Source organism: Asterias rubens, chromosome 17, assembly GCF_902459465.1.
Source record: "Asterias rubens chromosome 17, eAstRub1.3, whole genome shotgun sequence".
Lineage (NCBI taxonomy): Eukaryota > Metazoa > Echinodermata > Asteroidea > Forcipulatida > Asteriidae > Asterias > Asterias rubens.
In genome coordinates, this window is record NC_047078.1 from 10,989,630 (window position 1) to 10,999,363 (window position 9,734).

The following is a 9,734-nucleotide window of genomic DNA, read 5'->3' on the forward strand; positions in this document are numbered from 1 at the left end:
TAGTTGGGCTGAGCTAATTAGTGATCTGAGATTATTTTTCAGCCTAGGAGTTATGGTCATGGATGTAACAAACACATCTATGAAAGAAAATAATACAATTTCATAAATTAAAGGTGACACAAATTTCGTCAAAGTTAGGTATGTATCCGCAGTTTGTACATTATGAGGCTTTACACACGCTAGTTTGAGACAATCTTTACTTAGTTGGGCTGAGCTAATTAGTGGTCTGAGATTATTTTTCCGCCTAGGAGATATGGTCATGGATGTAACAAACAAATCTATGAAAGAAAATAATAAAATTTCATAAATTAAAGGTGACACAAATTTCGTCAAAGTTAGGTTTGTATACACGCACTTTGTACATTAGGCTATTATCACCGGTGCCATTTTATAAACTACTGTAAAATATTAAGTGGCAGTGTTTCTATATCATATACACCTTATAATCAGTTCTTTGTTCTTAGTCATTACAATGGAGTGAGTGTGAGGCCAGTCTGGGAAGGGCCAACTCTACCACCTTGCACATCCTAAGCAATGACAGAAGTAGTGGTCAGTGCACAGACAAGTCCAAATATGGGGCAATCGTCCACACTCTCATTTTGTTTAGTACGGCCCCCTTCTTAATCCAGCCAAACATAATCCTGTATGTACATGTGTGACAGGTATAAAACAGGCCCCCCTTATTTTTTTGGTTTAATCAACTTTAGTTTCCTCCTTTAACTAATTCTTTTGTTAATCGAGCGCCCTCAACGTCAGGTTTTCGGGTGCTCCGCTAATTCCTATGAAGACAGACAGCCGTGATATCTGTATTTCGCTTGTCTTCATATTTCAGATATATAATAAAACAGAGAAGCCGATTCCTCAGAAGTATTATTCTCAACGACCCATTATTTAAATGCGTGTCACAAATGGTGGAGAATCCATTTTTGAGGAAACCGACGGCCAAATCCCCAACAGCGTTCTTCACAACCCTCGGGTCCAGAATGTCAACAATTACATGAGTACGACGAAGCATCAAATCTACCAGTAGCCGGGGCTGAAAAGCATCCAGCCTTGAGCAGCCATTTTGTTCTTTCTTCACGAAGCCCTGGTATGTAAACTTTTGTTCGCTGTTTTGGTATGCTATAATAGTACCATTGTCATCCACATTCTGCAGTAGTCTATCTCAGCCACAACCTGCATACCTACCTTTACCTGTCTAACTGCTGAACTATTTGCTTAAACCGCAACACAAAAAGTAATCCACCGATTAAAGCTACTGTGCAGCAGAAGCTCCATTAATCCCAGCTGCAACCTGCATCCCTACCTTTGTCGAACTGTAAAAGTATGTGCGTGATCGGCTACACAAAAGGTAATTGACCGATCAAATCCAGAGCTACTGTGCAGCAGATGTTCTTTTAACCCCCATTGAACCCAACTACAACCACACCAGACAGCTTACTGGCCCATTGTTTGATGACAGCTGTTAACAAGTGCAACAAAGCAGTGCAAACTCAAAAGATTCGTTCATCACACAAGACAATGAACACTCCTGAACGCAGCAGTCCCTTTGATGAAACATATTCACCGACAAGTCTAGACCACTTACGGTTGCGGTCAACTCACCGCAGACGGAACACCCCTCCAGCACTCACTCCCCAGAGACAACCAAACAGCCGATTCTACTCAGTCACCTCTGCGCCTAAAGAGATGCAGAACTTCCAGCCATTAGCCGAACAATTCCTCGCAGAGATAAATGACATTGAAAGAAGAATCTCTCAGAGCATGCCATGTCATCACATGCAACACCCAACCCAACATCAATCACCCCACTCAACTTTCACTTCAACCGGTCCAGCAATACCGAACATTCGCACCCCAGCGGGCTTTACAAGTGTTCAAGTAGAAGATGGTAAGCCTGTGAGAAGTCAGCCAAAGTCTCCTTCACCACAGTTACACCTCGTGCCATCTCATCAAGTGAAGAATGTTCCGATATTTACAGGACGAGAAGGATCGACCATCTGTATCGAGGACTGGGTGAGAGACACTAAATACCTCCTTGAAACGACATCCATTCCAAAACACATGCAGTTCTCAACAATAGCACGCTACCTTGGAGGAGCAGCTAGAAAGCTGATACTGAACTTACCTCCCCATCAGCAAACTCCCAAACATGCTTTCACCGAGCTGAAGTCTCAGTTTGGAGAAATCCTACTGTCCGGAGACCCCCTAGCCGACTTCTATGAGAGATTGAGACTGCCTTGCGAATCACCGGCCATATACAGTGTAGAACTGGAAGCAACGCTCCGTTCTGTTGAGGAAAGAATTGGTCCCCTTCACAACCGAAACCGAATGCTCACTCAACAGTTTATGAGAGGCGTGAGAGACGAAAGGGTGACACAGCGACTAGCGCCAATGAAGCCAAGAGAAATGACATTCCATGAGCTACAAGTTGAGCTAAGACAACTCGAGAGAGAAGGTCGAATGGCAGCTTCCCTCAAGTCTACAGCTAATATGCACTACCAACAGTCAAGACAACTACGCCCCTACCAACAACAACCACCACCCAGACCACTAAATCAGTCGGCGACTCCAAAAACTCAGCCTGACATCAGCCAACCCAAACAGAACAATGATCGTGATGTTCTCCAAGATCTTCTTCTTAAAGTAGAGCAGTTGACACTTAAAGTGGAGCAAATGGGTGCTAAACCCCACAGACAACCATACCAGCAGAGAACAGATCAACCCAAGTCAACCTACGGTGTCTACATCTGCCATAAATGTGGACAAGAAGGCCATATAGCTAGAGGATGTAGAAATGTGCCGTCAAACCCCCAGGGCCCGCGGCCGCAGGGCAAGCCGTCAGAGGCCCGAGACACCACAGCCCAGTAGCTACAAGAAAACAACCCATTCTGTCTTCTATTGTGACCGAGAGTACCTATCAACAACCTGCTCATCAACAACTCATCGGTCCAAATAACGAAGATGATGTCGACATAGACGGTGAGAGTTACAAGGCATTGATTGATTCAGGATCACAAATTACATCAATTACAGAGGATCTTTGGAAAAATCACCCCAAACTTCAAACTGCAGTGTTGACACCAGTAGACATTACCATAGAAGGAGCAGGTGGACAAAACGTACCCTACCTTGGTGTCATCCTCATCTCCTTAAAGATCTTGGGCGTCGAGTATCGAAAAGTACCAGCCTTCGTTGTTAGAGCTGACAGTTACAGAAAACGAGTGCCCATCCTAATAGGAACCAATGTAATCCATACATCGAAGAGAGATCAACACCTTACCAAAGGACAAAACTTCATGCAGAAAATCAAAGATGAGAGTACCGCCTGGCATACAGCGTATACAAACATCACAAGCTGTGAGATGGGTGACAATCAAGGCAACATTGGTTATGCAAAGTACATTGGCAGGTCCCCTCGGACAATCGAGCCAGGAAAAGAAATCGATGTCTTATGTCAAGCTCCAAGAAGCCCAGGTAACCAGCCATATACAGTGATTGTAGAAAGCTTCCCCAAAAGTTTCTCTTGTCTGAAGGTTGGAAATCTCATCGCAGATGTCGGACCAAACCGCCGAGTACCAGTCAGACTATGCAACATATCAGCCAAGCCTGTGACAATTACTCGCAACTGCCGACTTGCTCAACTATCATCTGTCCTGAAAACCGAAGAATCAGCTGTCACATCTGAAAGTCATACCCTAAAAGACGAACAATTTGCATCAGTGATCGACTCTGTGGATGACGAAGGAGTAAACATCTTCGAACTGCATGCCAAAGCCATTCCACTCCTTGATCTTTCAAAGGCGAAGATAGAAAGCGGCGAGCAACAAAGGAAATTGAGTGATCTTCTTCAAAGAAGCAATGATGTATTTTCCTCTTCTTCACTTGATTACGGATGTACGTCCACAGTCAAACACGAAATTCCACTTATCGACAACCAGCCTTTCCGATTACCTCACAGAAGAATACCACCCTCTCAATACCAAGCAGTCAAACAACACTTGAAGGAAATGGAAGAGTCTGGAGCTATTCGTCGAAGTTGCAGTCCATATGCCTCTCCAATAGTCATCGCGCATAAGAAAGACGGCTCACTGCGCATCTGCATAGACTTCAGACAACTAAATAAGAAAACTGTTCGAGATGCCTTCCCACTTCCTCGTATCGATGAAGCTCTCGATGCACTTGGTAATGCCACCCTATTCAGTACATTAGATCTCACTTCAGGCTACTGGCAGGTAGAAGTCGAAGAAGCAGACAAGAAGAAAACGGCATTTACAACACCCATGGGCTTATTTGAATGCAACCGAATGCCGTTTGGACTTCAAAATGCACCAGCTACCTTCCAGCGCCTGATGATGACGTGCCTTGAAGACTTGAACTACTCCTCATGTCTCTTGTACTTGGATGACATCATTATTTTCTCATCTACCTTTGACGAACATCTTGAGCGCCTCGAGAGTCTTCTCTTGTTTGCGGAAGCACGGACTTAAACTCAAGCCCTCAAAGTGCAATCTACTTCAGGAGGAGGTGAAATACCTCGGACATATTGTATCTAACAAAGGTATCTCAACGGACCCAGAAAAGACGTCTAAAGTAAGAGACTGGCCTACACCAACCGACCGTAAAGCAGTACAGCGATTCCTGGGATTCACCGGATACTACAGGCGGTTCATCAAAAGCTACTCTAACATAGTTGCCCCTCTCTTCAAGCTCACGTCTGGTGCTCCTAAAAGAAACAAAAGAGGAAAGAAAAGAAGTTCTCCTTCGCAGCCATTCATTTAGACAGAAGAATGCCAGAAAGCCTTCGATAATTTGAAACATCTGATGACGTCACCTCCAATCCTAGCATATGCAGATTACACCCAGCCATTTCTACTTCAAACAGATGCATCCGGTACCGGCCTAGGAGCAATCTTAAGCCAAATCCAAAATGGCTCAGAAAGAATAATCTCATACGTCAGCAGAGGACTCAATCCAGCCGAGTCAAGGTACCCAGCCCATAAACTTGAATTTCTAGCACTCAAATGGGCTGTCAAGGATAAATTACGAGAATATCTCATCGGCAACAAGTTCACTGTCCTCACAGACAACAATCCTCTGCTCTATGTGACAACAACCGCCAAATTGGATGCTACAGGTCAGAGGTGGGCTGCAGCACTTTCCCAGTTTGATTTTACTATCAAATACAAGCCAGGAAAAAATAATGCAGCAGCTGATGCTCTTTCCAGAATGACACAAGAAGAAGTTTCTAAAACCACGTTCTCCTTCAAGAAAGATGCTACGACGATCTCAGCAGACGTCGTCAATGCTGTATGCAGCGGCCATCCATCTGAATGTCGACCATTCTTGGAACCCCCTAACCCACAATGTCAAGTCACAACCAGACATCAAGCAACACTTCCACAAACTACCGACACAGACACATATGAACTGCCAAGTATATCTCACAGAGACCTCATCAAATCACAGTTAGATGATCCAGACATCTCTAGAGTGCTGCGATATCTCCGGATGGGAAGACCACCTACCAGAAGCGAAAGACTCGAAGAACCACCAGGCTCTTTACCATACTTCAGGCAATGGGATAAGTTGCATATGAGAGATGACCTAATGTACAGGAGAAGAAAGACATCCGATGGTACCGAGTCGCACCAACTTGTCCTTTCAAAGCAGTACCGTGCCACAGCCATGACAGGACTACACGACGATATTGGCCACATGGGATACGATCGCACGATCGACATGGTGCGAAGCCGGTTCTTCTGGCCTAAAATGGCTGACGACGTTAAGCAATGGTGTGAGACTTGCAAAAGATGCTGCCTTCGCAAAACCCCTGTAACAAAGACACGTGTTCCACTAGTCAACATCAAAACCAGTGAACCATTAGAACTCATATGCATCGACTTTCTCAAGCTGGAGCTATCCCGAGGTGGACATGAAAACATACTAGTGATCACTGACCATTTTACGAAGTATGCTCAGGCCTTCCCAACTCGTGATCAAAAAGCAGAGACAGTCGCCAAAATCCTGTGGGAGAACATGTTTCAACACTATGGTTTTCCGATGCGCATCCATGCCGAATGTCCCTTTAATGAAGTAGGGAACAATCCCTTATATGGTTACAATTTGTGTAAGAAAGCATCTTGCTCTTTCCTTTATAAACCCGTGTAATTTCAAGTTGAGCACAGTGAGAGCCTCCGCCAACAGTCGTACATTAAAAGTAACTTCAACCATCAATCCTGTGTCGTTGCGTACCTTCTTATAGTCTAAGAGCATATAGCCTAACGGGTTATACTATACACGCGCCAAATTGAGACAATCTTTAATTAGTTGGGCTGAGCTAATTAGTAATCTGAGATTTTTTTTCCGCCCAGGAGATATGGTCAGGGATGTAACAAACATATCCCTGAAAGAAATCTTGAAATTTCATAATTTAAAGGTGACACAAATTCCGTTAAAGTTAGGTATGCTGATAAAGCATCCCTGGTGGTGTCGACGTGTACTGACGGTCGTTTGCAGATTTTTTTTAATTCGGTGCTGAGGAGAATTTCGGTGCTGGGCTAGACTTGTGGACAAGTCGTTAAATCGGCCCACGCGCTGAGATAGTGCTCCCCCGACAACACTGCTCTCGCGCGAAATCACTCCTCTCGCGCGAACTGATGGTTCCCGATTTCGACTCCGCATTGTGAGGAGTCGAAATCGGGGAGCCATCAGTTTGCGCGAGAGCAGTGTTGTCGGGGGAGCACTATCTCAGCGCGTGGGGCCGATTTAACGACTTGTCCACAAGTCTAGTGCTGGGCCCGATTTAGTGTTGGGCCTAGACTTGTGGACAAGTCGTTAAAACGGCCCCACGCGCTGAGATAGTGCTCTCGCGAGATCACTGCTCTCGCGCGAACTGATGGCTCCCCGATTTCGACTGACTCGTCGAAATCGGGGAGCCATCAGTTCGCGCGAGAGGAGTGATCTCGCAAGAGCACTAATCAGCGCGTGGGGCCGATTTAACGACTTGTCCACAAGTCTATGTTGGGCCCAAACATGGTGCTCACTTTAGCCTGGTCTTTTTTTTTCAAGGATGGTAAAGGCCAATAGATTTGCACACACGCTCCCATTGGCTGCCACGCACTTGACGCTGAATTATTCATCAGTAGGAATTCAGCTACACAACCACGAAGTGTGTGTGTACCATGTATGCACTGTACATGTATATTGCTCCATGGTGGTAACGTAATAATTATGGCTGCAATACATGTTAAAGAACATGGCTCTATGCTGCAATAGCCTAATAAACTGCGCCAATAAAGTATCTAAACACTTACAAATGGTCAGATTTGTCGGAAGCTGGAACAGTATACAAAAATTTAATTGTTCGTTTCTATTCACCGTTAATTTCTGCACGTTTTGACAGATCTTGTGTTGCGCTACGATGTTGTTTGGTGGATTTATGGACACTTGAGTGGCTTAAGGTCGAATTTCAAAAGTTGCAAAAGCCCCTATTCACCCCAATTCCAAAAGTGAACTCACATAAGCATCACACTCAGACAAAATCAAGACAAAAGACACAAACTCGTTTCGTTTACATGACCATGAAATTAATCTTTAACTCTAAAACTGCTGTTATCCTGTCCCCCATTCTTGGTGTGTCCTCCATCACTGTCCTGAACGGCAAGGAGTCGTCTTCTCATACTCTCAATGAGACCTCTGATGTGTCCCTGGTCAATCCCCTGCCATTTCCTGATCAGGATGCGTCGCAATCCCTCGAGAGTGGTGTCAGGCTTTATGGACTTGTTCACTTTCTTCTTCGGCTGCAGAAGTCACCCTCGGACGGCCACTCCTTTTCAGGTCGTCCACATTTCCCTGAGCTTGGTAGCGATTCCACCATTTACTGACCGTCGCTGGTGACGTTTTTACCTGATGAGCTGCAGCTCGCATCGACGTACCGGCTTCTATCAAACCAACGGTCCGTCCTCTTTCCTGTTTGGTCGTTTGAGCCATCTTTCCTGTTGTCTTGAAACATCTTTCCTTGCTTACCATTATTGTATGCCTCCCATTTTTGACCCCTTTGCTTGGTTACTGACAATTATTGCTGATGTTCATCGCATTGATTTTATATCCAAAACGCGACCAAAAAAAATCATTTATAAAAGGCGGGCAAAAGAAACGCCGATCTTACTCGTCACAATACAACGATTTAGCTTGAATAAGGGCTTTTGCAACTTTTGAAATTCGTCCTTAAGCCACTCAAGTGCCCGTAAATCCACCAAACAACATCGTAGCGCAACACAAGATGTGTCAAAGTGTGCAGAAATTAACGGTGACTCGAAAAAATGAATAATTATTTGTTGGCATACTGTTTCAGGTTCCGATATATCCGACCATTTGTAAGTGTTTAGATACTTTATTGGCGCAGTTTAGTAATACACAATGTGTAGCCTACACTATGCATAGCCTACACTACGTACGCGAATGAACGCAACTCCTAGTCATAGCAATTAATATCTGAACTTTGCAAAAAGACACGAGATTTCAAACTTTAATAATTCACAGTTGACTGCGGCTGTTTTTAGTGCATCAACCTTGGCTCCATCATCAGTGTGATATGTCTGCAAACAGCTCTTATTTCGGGAAGTCCCTAGACTTGTGGACAAGTCGTTAAATCGGCCCCACGCGCTGAGATAGTGCTCTCGCGAGATCACTGCTCTCGCGCGAACCCATCAGTTCGCGCGAGAGCAGTGATCTCGCGAGAGCACTATCTCAGCGCGTGGGGCCGATTTAACGACTTGTCCACAAGTCTAGTACCACCATAGAGCAGTGCATATAAATGCATATGCTCTATATATGGTACACACACAATTCGTGGTTGTGTTTGTATTAAGGCAACAGCTGAATTCCCACTGATGAATAATTCAGCGTCAAGTACGTGGCAGCCAATGGGAGCGTGTATGCAAATCTATTGGCCTTTACCATCCTTGAACAAAAAAAATCGCGGCCGGGTGCGCATCGTCGACCGCTTGCAAATGCTTGTAAATTGTATATAAATATAGGACCAAAAAGTACTTGTTGTATGATGCGGGGTTAGCCGGTTGTACGTACAAAACGGCAGCCAGCTGGTGCCTTGAACAGTTTTAATATTGAACAGTTTAACACGAACCTGACAGTGATAGTGTGATACGATTACTAATATAAATATGAACGACAAAATGGCAGAAACTTCGTCGTATGTAATTCTATGTGCTTTGGTTTGTTTACTGTGGAGTTTTCAGGCACGTCAGGGTAAGTTACTATCGATCTGTGGTTTATTGGAAAGGCTATAGTATAGTAGTATCCTGTGGTGTCATGTGTTTTCAGTAGCATAACAGGAAAATATTGTCCACAATCAAAAACTAAATGATTTTTTTTAAAATCATCTATCCAACCTTTTTACAATGACACTTACACTGAAGTTACACTTCATCGTGTGTTGAAATCTTCAAAGTTTTGTTTTTCTGTTGCGAGAGAAAATTATCCACTATTTTTACAGTGATGGCTGCAGTACGACATTGGAGCGACGTCATATGTTTTCAAACCTTTCATTGGTTGGTAATTTATTGAATATTCAGAAGCCAGTATGGCGTGCAAAATAAATCAAACATCTTGTTCAATTACTATTAAACAAATTTAATTACATTTTTGTCCCAAGACATCGTAGCGTCATACGTTATCGACCCTCATATGACATGTTTTCGGTCCCCAACTTT